The following is a 14,087-nucleotide window of genomic DNA, read 5'->3' as shown; positions in this document are numbered from 1 at the left end:
CCTCAGGCTTAGAGTCCCCTGGATCTTAGAGCTTTAGGATACTAGATTTCAGGGCCTTCTCTGGCATTTTATATCATTGTGTTAGGACTTAAGATTCCCAGGGCTTTGGATTCTGGTCCAAGTGTACCATGCTGGCTATTATCTATTACTTCTCCTTGGGGTGTCTAACTTCCATATCCCTTGAGACTTTTTGATGACCATGGAGCATTCTGACAATCCTGGGTTTTTCTCGGAGCCCTTTGCTCTTGCTGCTTCTGGACAGAGAGCTTCACAGGCTGTGTCTGCTCACACTGGGAGGTTGCCCTGTGCTAGAGCTGATTTTATTAGTATCCTCTTTTCTATTGCCTGCTCAGGCTTATAGCTGACCTCTTATATGTTTGTGGGATAGAACAAGTCACTTAATAATGGTTTCTTATTATATTTCTTGATCATTATATAATATGGTATGAATGTCAGCTTTTTACTGGAGTGGGTATGTTAGTACAAAGCAGTTTGCCTCCTATTCGCATCATTCCCTTTCTCTAAACAGTTGCCAGGTTTTATGGATTCTACTTCCAAAGCATCTTTTGCATCCAGCCCTTTCTTTGCTTTCAAATGATCGTGGTACTACCCTCATTACCTTGCATCCTCTCTTCTCTAGTCCCTCTTTCACAAAGAAGCCAAATTTATCTGTGCATTTGACCATGCTTTTCCCTTCCTCAAGAAGCTTAATGTTTCCTGGTTACTTTTAGAATTAAAATTTAGGAGAAAATGCAAACTTTTGTTTGGCATTGAAAATCGTACTTTGCTTGTCATCTAGGGGAGGGGGTGGAGGGTGGAAGGGAAAAATTGGAACAGAAGTGAGTGCAAGGGATAATGTAAAAAAATTACCCTGGCATGGATTCTGTCAATAAAAAGTTACTATAATTAAAAAAAAAAGAAGAAAAAAAATCGTTCTTAATTGTTCTCCAGTTTGTCATTTCAGCCTGTCATATTACTCCCCTTTGTACACTGTGTTCTTGTCACATAAGCCTACCAAGCATCTCCTGCACAAGACTCCATCACCCATGTCTTTGCATAGGCTGTTTTCCCATGCCTCGAATTCTCCTGTACCTTAGTCCCACCTCTTAGAATCCCAAGCTTCCTTAATAGCCTTTCCTAGATCCCATAGTTATTTGTGTTTTTCTTCTGATGATGAAATAGTATTTATTTTATATATGCTTTGTATTTATTGCTCATTATACTGGTTAACAAAATTGTAAACTGTGCAATAGGAATTGCTTAATTTTTGTTTTTGAATTCCAATATCTAACACAATGCCTGGTACATAGTAGGTGTTTAATAGTATGAAATTCTTGTTGAATTGTTAAGAATATAATCTCTAACTTTTAAACTACCAGTTTCTTTCAAATATCACCATCTTTCCAGAGTCTCAGATTTGTAATCTTGGCTTTATCTTTGAATTCCTGTTTTCTCTCATTCTGGATGTCTGATCATTATGCTCTCTGACTTCACAAGGTCTTTCACTGCTGAGCTTTTTACATACAGAGCTACTATCTTACTTAGTTCAGGTCCTTATCATCTCTTTTGAACGTTATCCCTCTGACCACCTAAGTGGGCTCCTTGTCCCTAGTCTCTCTCTATTCTAGTCCATCCTCCATGCTGCTGCCAAAAGAATTTCCCTTAAACATAAATCTAACCATATGCCTTTCTTACTGAACCAACTCTAGGGGCTTCCCATCACCTTCAGAATAAAAACTTTTTTGTTTAGCTTTTAAAACTCTTAAAAATGACTTTTTTATTTTTCCTAATACATGCAAAGATAGTTTTCTACATTCACCTTTGCAAAACTTTGTGTTCCAACTTTTTTCTCCCCCCTTTCCTACCACCCCTTCCCATAGACAGCAAGCAATCCAATATAAATTAAAACATGTACACTTCTTATAAACATATTTCCATTTTTGTCCTGCTGCACAAGAAAAATCAGATCAAAAGATGAAAGAAAAAAATCTAGCAAACAAAAACAACAATAGAAAGTGAAAATACTATTCTTTGATCCACATTCAGTCTCCATAGTTCTCTCACTGGATGTGGATGCCACTTTCCATTCCAAGTCTATTGGAATTGCCTTGAATCACCTCATTGTTGAAAACATTTGACCATCACATAATCTTATTATTACTGTGTACAATGTTCTCTTGGTTCTACTTCATTTAGCATCTCATCAATTCATGCAAGTCTTTCCAGGTTTTTCTAAAATCAGCCTGTACATCATTTCTTATAGAACAATAATATTCCATTGTATTCATATACCATTCCTTCTAATCTTGGCTGCATAGGTTTTGTTTGTATAAAACCTTTTTAATTTAATGTAATCAGAATTATCCATTTTGCATTTCATAATATTCTCTAGTTCTCTGACCATAAATTTCTTCCTTCTCCATAGATCTGAAAGGTAAACTATCCCTTGTTCTTCTAGTTTGCTTCTAGTATCACCCTTTATGTCTAAATCATGAACCCATTTTGACCTTATCTTGGTATAGGGTGTTAGATGTTGGTCAATGCCTAGTTTCTATCATTCTAATTTTCCCAGAAATGTTTGTCAAATAGTGAGTTGTCATCCCAGAAGCTGGAATCTTTGAGGTTATGAAACACTAGGTTACTATAGTCATTGATTATTGTCTTGTGAACTTAATCTATTTCACTGATCTACTATTCTATTTCTTAGCCAGTACCAAATGGTTTTGATGACCCCCACTTTATAATATAGTTTTAGATCTAGTACAACTAGGCCACTTTCCTTTGCATTTTTTTTTCATTACTTTCCCTTAAATTCTTGACTTTTTGTTCTTCCAGATGAATTTTGTTGTTATTTTTTGTAACTCTACAAAAGTAATTTCTTGGCTGCTTAATTGTCTTGGCACTGATTAAGTAGACTAATTTAAGTAGAATTGTCATTTTTATTACATTAGCTTGGCCTATCCATGAGCATTTGCTATTCTTCTAGTTGTTTAGATCTAACTTTATTTGTGTGAAAAGTGTTTTGTAATTGTATTTGTTTAGTTCCTCACTTTCTCTTGGAAAGTATGCTCCCAGATATTTTATTATTATCTACAGAAATAGTGTATTCAGTGGGATTTTTCTTTTTATCTCTTGCTGCTGGATTTTGTTGGTAACATAGAAATGCCAACAATTTATGTTGGTTTATTTTATATTCTGCAACTTGTTAAAGTTAATTGTTTCCAATAGTTTTTCAATTGATTCTCTGATTCTCTAATACTGTCATATCATCTGAAAAAAAGTGATAATTTTGTTTCCTTGTTATCTACCTTAATTCCTTCTATTTCTTTTTCTTCTCTTTTTGCTAAAGCTAACCTTTCTAGTACAAAATTGAATAGTAGTGGTGATAATGGGCAACCTTGTTTTCACCCGATCTTATTACAGAAATGCTTCTAGTTTATCCCTGTTACATATAGCACTTGCTCATGGTTTTAGATAGTGCTACTTGTCATTTTAAGGAAAACTCCATTTATTCCTGTGCTCTCCAATATTTTTAATAGGAATGGGTGTTGTATTTTGTCACATGCTTTTTCTATATCAGTTCAGATAATCATGATTCCTGTTATTTTGGTTATTGATATGGTCAATTATGCTGATAGTTTTCCAGAAACTGAACTAGCCCTGCATTCCTGGGATAAATCTTACTTGGTCATAGTGTTATCTTGGAGAGAAGTTGCTGTAATTTCTTTGCTAATATTTTATTTAGGATTTTTGTGTCAATATTCATTAGGGAAATTGGGTTATAATTTTCTTTTTCTGTTTTGGCTCTTCCTGGTTTAGTTATCATCACCATAACTTGTTATAAAAGGAATTTGATAGAACTCCTTCCCCTATTTTTCCTCCCTTTTTCTCTTTCTTTCTTTCTCTCTCTCTCTTTCTTTCTCTCTCTCTCTCTCTCTCTCTTTCTTTCTTCTTTCTTTCTTTCTTTCTTTCTTTCTTTCTTTCTTTCTTTCTTTCTTTCTTTCTTTCTTTCTTTCTTTCTCCCTCCCTTCCTTCCTTCCTTCCTTCCTTCCTTCCTTCCTTCCTTCCTTCCTTCCTTCCTTCCTTCCTTTCTTTTTCTCTTTCTTTCTCTCTTTCTTTCTGCAGTTGGTTTTAAGTATCTTGCCCAGGGTCACACAGCTAGGAAGTGTTAAGTGTCTGAAACCAGATTTGAACTCAGGTCCTCTTGACTTCAGGGCTGGTGCTCTATCCACTGCATCACCTAGCTGCCCCACTATACCACCTAACTGCCTCTCCCCCTATTTTTCTGAATATTTTTTACACTATTGGAATTAATTATTCTTTAAATATTTGATAGAATTCATTTGAAAATCCATCTGGCTCTGGAGATTTTTTTTTTTTTTTTAGGGAATTCATTAATGGCTTGTTCAATTAATTTTTCTAAAATGGGATTATTTAAGTAATTTATTTCCTCATCTATTAATCTGGGTAATCTATATTCTTCTAAATTTGTATCCATTTCACTTAGATTATCAGATTTATTGACATACAGTTTGTCAAAAGAGCTCCTAATTATTGCTTTAATTTCCTCTTTATTGGTGATGTTTACCATTTTCATTTTTGATATTGGTAATTTGGATTTCTTCTTTCCTTTTTTAAATCAAATTAACCAAAGGTTTATCTGTTTTGTTGATTTTTTTTTTTTTTTTTACAAAATCAATTCTTAGTTTTGTTTATTAGTTCAATTGTTTTATTACTTACAATTTTGTTAATTCTTTGATTTTCAGATTTCAAATTTGGTATTTAATGGGGGAGTTAATTTGTTCTTTTTTTAGTTGCATTCCCAATTCATTGCTTTTCTCTTTATCTGTTTTATTCATTTAAGCATCTAGTAACATAAAATTTTCTCTAAGAGCTGCTTTGGCTGCTTCCCCTAAGTTTTGGTATATTGCCTCATTATTGTCATTCTCTTGGATGAAATTATTAACAAAAGGAGGAGGCTGAGATTCCCCCACTAGTATAGATTTGCTGTCTATTTCTTCTTGCAACTCACTTAACTTCTCCTTTAAGAATCTGGATACTATATCACTTGGTGCATATATGTTTAGTATTAATATTACTTTATTATCTATGGTATCCTTTAGCAAGATGTAGTTTTCTTCTTTATCTCTTTTAGATCTATTTTTGCTTTTGCTTGATCTGAGATCAGGATTGCTATCCTTGCTTTTTTTTACTTCAGCTGAAGCATAATAGATAGTGCTCCAGCCTTTTACCTTTACTCTGTATGTGTCTCTCTACTTCAGATGTGTTAATTATAAAAAAACATAATTCAGGATTCTGGCTTTTAATCCAGTCTGCTATGTGCTTCCTTTTTATGGAAGAGTTCATCCTATTGATATTCACAATTAAAATTATTAATTCTGTATTTCCTGCTATCCTACTTTCCCCATGTTATACTTTTTTTTCCCCTCCTTTTACCCTTTTTCTCCTCACCAGTGTAGTGCCACCTCCTCCCTCAATGTTTTACTTTTTTTTCAGTCCCTGCCCCTTTCTAATACTTTTCTCCTTTTATTTCTGACCTCCCTTCTATTAGCCTCCTCATTTCCTTTCCCCTTTCTCCTCCTACTACCTTGTAGGGTGAGACGACAGATTTCTATACCAAACTAAATGCATGTGTTATACTCTTTTTGAGCCAAATCTGATAATGAGTTTCAAATACTGCTCATCCCATGCTGCTTTTCCTCAACCATAACAAGTCTTTTGTGCCTTGTCATGTGGCATAATTTACCTCATTTTACCTCCCCTTTCCTTTTCTCTTAGTATAATCCCTTTTCTACTTCTAATTTCTTTTTTATATTATCATATTAAAGTCAATTTATAACAATACACTCTTAAGTGTACTCCTTCTAACTGCCTTGACAAAGATACAGTTCTCAAGAGTTATACATAATCTTCTTCCCATATAGGGATGTAAACATTTTAACCTTTAAAAAACAGATTGTTTTTTCTTCCATTTACCTTTTTATACTTCATTTCAGTTTTATATTAAGTGACCATATTTTCTGTTTCGCTCTTGCCTTTTCATTAGAAATTATTGAAAATTCCCTATTTCATTGAATGTCCATCTTTTTCTTTGAAAGAAAATGTTTAATTTTGCTGGGTAGTTGATTCTTGTAGTCCAAACTCCTCTACCTCCTGGAATATCATATTCTAGGCCTTCTAATCCATTAATGTGGAAGCTGCTGGGTCTTGGGTAATTCTTATTGTGAGTCCTTGATATTTGAATTGTTTCTTTATGGCTTCTTGGAGTATTTTCTCCTTGATCTGATAATTCTGGGATTTTGCTACAATATTCCTTGGAATTTTCATTTTGGTATCTCTTTCAGGAGCTAATTAGTGGATTCTTTCAATGACTATTTTACTCTCTGGTTCTTGATGATTTTCCTTGATGATTTTTTGAAAAATGTTGTTTAGGCTCTTTTTTTTTTTTTCCATCATGGATTTCAGGTAGCCCAATGATTCTTAGATTCTTTTTCCTGTATCTGTTTTCCAGGTCAGTTGTTTTTCTAATGAGGTATGTTAAATTTTCTTCTGTTTTTAAAATTATTTTAAAATTTTGTTTGATGGATTCTTGATTTTTCATTGAGTCATTCACTTCCATTTGTCCAATTCAAATTTTTAGTGAATTATTTTCTTCAGTTAGTTTTTTTTTTACTTCCTTTTGTATTTGGCCAATTGCTCTTTCTTGAAGGAGTTATTTTATTCAGTGGACTTTTTTTTCCCATTTCCCCAATTCTAATTTTTTTATTTTTACTTTATTTAATATTTCCCCCCGTTACATTTAAAACAATTTTTTTTTACATTTGTTTCTAAAATTTTAGAGTTCTAGGTTCTCTCCCTTATTTCCACCCACAGTTAAGAAATCACATATGAAATTTTTCAATTTTCATAAAAGTCATATGAAAGAAAAGCTAGATCTCCTACTCTAATATAAATAAAACCCCTCAAGATAAGTAAAATTTTTTAAAAAGAGAGAATGCTTCAGTCTGTATTCAAACACAATTCCTTCTGTGGGTGTGGATAGGATTTTTCATCATAAATCCTTCAGAGTAGTTGTGGATCATTGTACTGCCAAGAATAGCAAAGTTATTTATAGCTGATCATCTCAGAACATTGCTATTAGTTTGTATACAGCACATTTCACTTTGCTTGAGTTCTTAGAGGACTTTCCAGTTTGTTTGTTTGTTTTTTTCTGAGAGCATCCTGTTCATCATTTCGCACAGAACAATAATATGCCATCACAAACACATATACTTTATTGAGCCATCTCCCAATGGATGGGCATCCCCTAAATTTCATTTTTTTTCTTCCCTAAGAAGAGAGCTGCTATGAATATTTTTTGTACGTATAGGTAATTTTTCTTTTTTCTTTTTTTTAATCTCTTTTGGTATTCATGCCTACTGGTGGTGGTGTTAGGTCAAAGGATATGCATGAATTTATAGCCTTTTAGGCATAGATCATATCTTTTGATCATTTATCAATTAGTGAATGGATCTTATTTTTTTTATAAATTTGACTCAGTTCCACCTATGTTTGCAAAATGAAACCTTATCAGAGAAAATTGCTTCAAAATTCTTTTTACAATTACTATTGCTAATTATATCTCCCTATTTATTTTTTTTTTCTCCTTTCATCCAGTCTCTCCTTAAAAAGTGTTTTGCTACCAATTACTCTCCTTCAATATGCTCTTTCCTTTTCTGGGTTTATGGTCTAGTCTTCCCTGTCTCCATAGTAACTCTATGATGAGAACTCTTTTCGGTTTTTTTGCTCATTTTTAAAGGTTGAGACCCATTCTTAGAGCACAGAGGAGACTGTCCTGAACCTTTTCTGCAGGGCAACAGGAGTTCCTCACTGACTGTGCAGGGACTGGGGCTGCAGGCTTTCCTCACTGTGCTGAATGGCCTGGCTAAGTTCCACCTGTTATGCTGGGGTTCAGGAGCTCACAATTTGCCTTCTGTAGTTGTGTTGGGGGTCTCACAGCTGATCTGGGCTTCTGAACAGGACAGAATAACCAATGCTGCTATATTTGGGCTAAGAACTTCCTGCTAGATTCTCTGCGCTGGGCCCCTCTGTATCAGGTTTGCCTGCACTGGGCCCCTCTGTATCAGGCTTGCCTGTTCTGGGCTGGGTTCCTCCCTGTCCAATTGAGACAGACCTTTCCTGAAGTCATCCTAAGATATCTTAAGTTGGAACATTATTACACTCCAAATGTTTATGGGTTCTGAAACTTCTAAATTTGTTCATGATCTAGTATTGATTCTGAAGGAAGCCAGGAACATCTCGGGCAATGTCCTCTCTCTCTTCCATCTTGGCTCCCACTTTTAAAACTTTACAATCTGATTCCAACTTTTCTTTTCAGCCTCATTGTATACCCTTTCACTCCTGCACTCTTAAGTATTTTTTTTTTCTTTTTTGGCCTTCCATTTTTATTCATGGTCTCTTTCTCCCTCATCTCTGGATCTCTGAAGTTCCTCCTTATCCCTACTTGATAGCATCCCTCTATTATTATAATAGTAGCTCCATTATCATCTTCTGCATGAACCTTTTCCTGCTTCTCCAACTGCTTCAGGCAACCACCTTGGCAGGAAGCCTCTCTTTGGCTTTTAAAGCTCATAGTCACCAAGCCTTAACCTACCTTTCTAGTCTCATTCTTTGGACACTGCTCTTTCTCATTCTGCATTACAGGCAAATCGGACATTGTTCCTTCCTGATGATACTCCATCTCCCTTTTCCATGCATACCTCCATGCCATTCTTCTGTCTCATCAGCCTTTCTCCTTCTTTAAGATACAGCTCATGCACCATCTTCTGCATGAAGTCCATTCTGTCCCCCAGCTGCTATTGTCCTTCCTCTCAGACTACCTTCTAGTGAATTCTAGTGTATGGTATATTTATATCCTTTCATTTTCTATTTGAGTAACATAAATATATATATATATATATATATATATCCCTCTTCCTCTCTCTCTCTCTCTCTCTCTCTCTGTATATATATGTATATACACACACACACACATTTACCTACTTGCCTACACACACACAAACATATACACAATATATTTGTCTCCCCCACTGTACATTGTAAGAATATGTTTTTTGGTAAATAGAGTTGTTGATTCTTTGTACTTTTATTTTCAGTACCTAAAAAAAAGTGCCTGGTATTTAGGAGATTTTTAAAAATAATTATTGAATAGTTGATTTTACCCTGTCTGTCTTGTCTTTTTAGCCATTATTATTATTATTATTATTTTTGCTGAGGCAATTGAGGTTAAGTGACTTGCCCAGGGTCACACAGCTAGGAAGTGTTAAGTGTCTGAAGCCGGATTTGAATTCAGGTCCTCTTGACTTGAAGGCCAGTGCCATCTGGATACACTGTGCCATCTAGCTGCCCCTTTAGCCCTTACTTTCAAAAATACATCATCTTGTCTTAGAAAGTTATCATTGTGTTCCTAATATTTGAAAACACATTCTTATGTTTCTCTGCAAATTTTGATTGTTTGGATTGTCACTTAGACAAAGGTAGTCATTCACTTATAATAGAAAGAATGAATTAGTTCTTTATGAAGTAATTATAAATGTCAAACCAACTATTTCCTTTTTTTTTTTTTTTTTGGAGAGAACTAGTAGACCAGAGGAAAAACATAGACATTTTGTATGTAGAGTTCATATAGGCATTTGACAACTCCTCATAGTATTCTTCTAGAAAATATGAACAAATGGAAATTGGATATTAGTAATGAGATGTCTTAAAAGATTGTTGAACAACTATATCCAGAATCTCAACTGATTGCTGGCAACCTAAAGTAACCTTGGAGTGATATGCCATAGAGTTCTGTCTTTGGTCCTCTTCTGTACAACTTGTCAAATTGGCTATTAGGATAAAGACTTACTAGGCATAATTATGAAATTTGTGGCAGAATTTAAGGGCAGAATCAGGATTCAGATGATTACAACAGGCCTGAAGTGATGAATTGAAGACAAAAAGATAAAGTTTAATGGGAAAAAATCTAAAGTCCTGCACTTAGGGTAAAAGCAAACATGAAGCTTCTATAAGTACAAAATGAGGATGGCAGTTTGTTTAATGGAGGTTAACTTAATAAAGAAGTGGTAATTCTTAGTGGATCATAGGCTTATTATGAGCCAGCAATGTAATATAACTGGTAAAAAAAAATGTATACAACATTATGCTGCAGGACAATAGGACTAATAGTGGTCCTGTTGTATTCTGTGCCATTCATATTCTGTCTTGGGTATTATTTTCAATTTTGTACACTATACCTTACAAGGAACTCTGATATTTTAGTGCAGATAACGTATTAGACAGGAAACCAAGAGACTGGATTCCTAGTCATGACATAGCCCATAAATAACTACCATATGATTTGTGTCCATTTTTTATATCTTGATTTCCTAATCTGTCAAATGAAAAAGGTTAGACTAGATGGATTGTAAAGTCCTTCTCAAAGTTAAATATTCTTAATAAATACTAGCATAGTTCTAGGCATATGCCCCTAGCTATTTACAAATGTTTATTATTGGAATGCACGAATGATGAATGAATGAATGAAACTAAAATATGCAGAAGAGGATAATTGGGATAGTAAGAGGTCTTTGAAACCTTGCCATATGAAAAATGTTTGAAAGAATTTGGAACATTTAAACCTAAAAAAGGTTAAGTGAAATCTAATAGTACTCTTAAGTACTTTGAGATGTGTTATGTCAAAGTGTTAGTTGACTTGTATAAATGAAGAGGAAAAAATAAGGACCAAAAGGTATGGAAATTATTATAGGAGACCTATTTTGACTGGGGGTTGCCAGATGCACACTGGGCTTGGAATCAGAAAGACTCATCATATGCTTCTTTTTTTTTTTTTTTTTTTAAAGCTTTTTATTTTCAAAACATATGGATGGATAATTTTTCAACATTATCCCTTGCAAAACCTTATGTTCCAATTTTCCCTCCCCTTCTCTTATCCCCTTTCCTAGACAGCAAATAATCTAATACGTTAAATATGGTAGAAATATAGCATCATATGTTCTAATCCGACCTCAAATACTTATTAGTATTATTAGGTGACAACTCACTTATTTATCTCAATTCCTCATCAGTAAAGTGAACTAGAGAAAGAAATGGCAAACTGCTCTAGTATTCCTGCCAAGAAAGTCTCAAATGGGATGACAAAGAGTTGGACATGACTGCAAATGACTGGACAGCAAGATTTTGAACCACCTACTAGTAATTAGAGCTAACAATAGAAAGAACTGCTTATAAGCTAGTAAGCTCCTTACATTTAGAAGTATACAATCTATAATACTATGTCAGGGCTGTTGTAGAGGTGATTACCACTTTGAGTGGGAATTTGTCAGGATCAGTGTTCTCAACTTTTCTGATCATATTCTTTATCAGTAAAAAGTATTTGAGCATTAATGCCCTAATTAGGTAAATGTATATACATTTGCAAATTATATGTATATACGACTCTACTAATCATTTTAAATAATAGTTTCATTTTTCCCAATTATATTTTCATATATTATACTTTCATATATTTTCCAATGTATATGAAAAACATTTTTTAACATTTGGGATTTTTCTAATATTTTGAGTTCCAAATCCCATCTCTTTGTTCCTGCCCTCTCCCATTCCTTGTGCTCCCCCCTCCCTGAGATGGTAAGCAATTCAATATAGGTTATACATGTGGCATCATTATTCATCTAGTACAAGAAGACGAGAATAAAAAAAAAGAAAAAGTGAAAAACAGTGCGCTTCAGGCCATATTCAGAGATGCTTTAGTTCTTTCTCTGGAGGTACACGCATCTTTCATCATGAGTTCTTTGGCCCTGTCTTGATTCATTGTATTGCTAAGAATAGCCAAGTCATTCACGGTTCTTTATTGCACAGTATCGCTGTTGGCTGTTGTGTGGGACGGGGGCTAGAGCCCCTTCCCCAAATTAGCTAATCAGAGACATCTCCAGGTACAGAGAGAAAGCACTTATTCAGTCCCTGCAGGGAGAGGCCCAGGCACAAGGGGGAGACAGCTCAGCTCCCAACATGTGCCCCACCTGGAGGGTGGGGGGCGTTAAATAGCAAAAGACCCCAGCCTTGTCATCGGATAGACTAACAGGAAGTAACCGTCCTTGGCCAATGGTCACCAAGGTTGTCTGCTTCCTGTGGGTCACTTCCCGTAACTGACCTAAGGGCTTAATCTTTTAGAGACCTCTAGGCCCAGAGATCATGTGACTTCCTGCAGCCTGAGGTCCAAGGCTGATGATGCTCTGGCTCTGGGACGGGGATCATGGGATTTAGGCCTAGTCTCATAGACTGAGAAAACTTCAACCCATCAGTCCCACTCACTGGTACCACACTCTGAGTTCTGCTTGCTTTGTGTCAGTTCATGTAAGTCTGTCCTAGTCCTCCATGAAATTGTCCTGCCTTATTATACGGAGCCCAATAGGGTTTGCTCACAATCACCTATGGCAGCTTATTCAGCCGTTCCCGGATCTCCAGCTCGGAGCCGCTACAAAAAGAGCCGCTTGTGAATATGTCTAAGCAAACGTGCTTTCCTCTTTTTTATGGTCTCTTTGGGTCTTAGATTTAGCTATGCATTTATTGGCTCCAAAGGTCTGCATAGGTTTATAGCCCTTTGGGCGTAGTCCAGAAAGTTCTTCAGGACGGTCGGATCAGCTCATAACTTCAACTACTCTAATAATTAGAAAGCAGACACAAATGAGAAAATTTAAAGTATGAGCTAATGTTGGGACCGTATTTGGTCCTATGGTCCGTAGAGAACCATTGGGGCTTACTGAATGGGACTGTGGCATGACCTGTCCTCTAGGAAAATCACTGGCCCAGAAGAGGGATTGGAGAGGAAAAACACAAGAGTCAGGATCAGTTAGGAAGCTCCGGTGAAACCTGATGAGGGCCTGAACCACGGTGATGACTGTGTGAGCAGAGAGAAGAATTTGATGCGAGAAATGCTGCAAAGGAAGAAATAACAAGATTTGGTCATTGATTGGGTGCGTGACATCAGGAGTCAAGAATAACACTAAGAATAACTTGCAAACCTGAGCGATTGCACGAATTAGCGACTTCAGAAGAGGAAGGAGTGGTTTTGAAGGGAAAATTCCATTTTGGACATATTGTTTGTGATGCCTATGGGACATCAAATTTGAAATGTCCAAAACACAGTTACTGATGTAGAAATAGAGCTCAAGAGAAAAACTAGTTAGGTTATTATAGATCTGAGTCACTTGCATAAAAATAATGGCTCACACGTTCTGAGGGAAGGGAAGGGGGAGAAGGGAAGGAGCTAGGCTTGGGGGTATTGTAGGGACAGCTAGGTGGCACAGTGGAGAGAGCACCAACTCTGACCTGAGTTCAAATCTGGCCTCAGACACTTAACACATCCTAGCTAGGTGACCCTGGGCAAGTCACTTAACCCTATTGCCTCAGTAAAAATAAATAAATACATGAATGATTCTGAGAAAAGGCCCACAGGCTTTATCGGCCTCTCAAAGGATTCTGTAATTTTGGTTAAGAACCTCAGCTCTGAGGGCTCTTCCATCTCTAGGATTCTTTGTACCAGGCACTGAGCTAAGTACTGGGGTTACAAATGGAAGCAGAAAGATAGTCCCTGCTTTCAAGAAGTTTATATTCTAATGGAGGAAGACAAGCCATAAAATAAGCTGGGGGAAAAAAGGACTTTAGAATTCACATTATTTTCTCATTTTACTGACAAGGAAATTTGGTCTCAGAAAAATTAAGCTACTTGCTCAAATTTATATAGCTGTTAATGGCAGAGTTTGGAACTAGGACTCAGATCTTCCAATTCCCAGTTAAGTGTTTTTTCCATCATTTCCACTGTATTGCTTCCCTTGGGATAAGTTGTATGATCTAAGAATTGATGGCTAGTAACCACCCCCAAGTTATTTTTTGATGAGGGGAATCAAGGACAGTTGCCACTATTATAAATGATTATGGCACTTTGCAAATTCTAGCTTTCATAACTTCATTCTTTTTGTTCATATTCCAAGCTTACATTCAGATAT

General features: G+C 35.8%; 1 protein-coding gene across 4 annotated transcripts in view; it reads left to right on the top strand.

Moving 5' to 3' along the window:
• RGS22 (regulator of G protein signaling 22) overlaps positions 1-14,087 on the top strand; it is a 162,066-nt gene that overhangs the window by 9,992 nt on the left and 137,987 nt on the right. The window lies entirely within an intron of this gene.

The sequence above is a fragment of the Sarcophilus harrisii genome, chromosome 1 (assembly GCF_902635505.1).
Source record: "Sarcophilus harrisii chromosome 1, mSarHar1.11, whole genome shotgun sequence".
Lineage (NCBI taxonomy): Eukaryota > Metazoa > Chordata > Mammalia > Dasyuromorphia > Dasyuridae > Sarcophilus > Sarcophilus harrisii.
Note: the sequence above shows the minus strand (reverse complement) of the source record. Positions and strands in the feature narration are given on the sequence as shown.